The sequence below is a fragment of the Laccaria bicolor genome, genomic scaffold (assembly GCF_000143565.1).
Source record: "Laccaria bicolor S238N-H82 LACBIscaffold_76 genomic scaffold, whole genome shotgun sequence".
Lineage (NCBI taxonomy): Eukaryota > Fungi > Basidiomycota > Agaricomycetes > Agaricales > Hydnangiaceae > Laccaria > Laccaria bicolor.
The window spans coordinates 174,833-175,643 of NW_001889947.1; positions in this window are offsets into that span (position 1 = coordinate 174,833).

Sequence of the window (811 nt, forward strand, 5' to 3'; positions counted from 1 at the left end):
GGCGACTGTTCATTTTTTTCTTTCTTCCCCAGGGCAACTGTTTCATTCCTTGCTTCATTCTTCTCAGGTGCCTATTTCATTGTTAGAGCTGGGAAAATGATTATGTAATTGATACAAAATATTTAAGTGCCTTATTTGGCAACAGCATGCCTATCTCATTGTGTATTTGAGCCTCAAATGCAAAAGTACCCCCATATGGCCTCCCACACCACTGCAGTAGGGCACAACACATATCAGGCATAATTGTATATTATTTCCTTATTTAGATGTGTGTTAAAACATCGAAATTGTTGCCTGAAAGAATGAAACAAAAATGAAATAACTGCCTGGAAAGAATGAAATGAAAATTCCATGGCAATGAATGAATGAAAAAAATGAAACAGTTGCCAGGAATGAATGAAACGAAAGAATAAAGCAAAAAATGAAACAGTTGCCATGGTGGAATGAAATTAAAAAAATGAAAGAGTCGCCAGGCATGAATGAAACAGAATAAATTTCATTCTTGTCAGTAGAAATGAAGAAAAAATTGAGATGAAATGAAATGAAACAAAAAGTATTTCATTCTCGACGGCAATGAATGAGAATGACTTGGAATGAAACAGGTGCCGTGAATGAATGAAAATTCATTTCATTTCATTCACGGTAGTTAAGCAGGAACCTCTATGGTACATGCCAGGTTTTACATGATGTAAATGGCAGCTACTAGTGCACTGTGAGTTATGCTCTCATTTCGATGCCAATGGGCACTCACTTGCGGACAATTGGCAGCTCTTTTCCAGACGTATCAATGCAGCTATTGACTTGCCCGAAC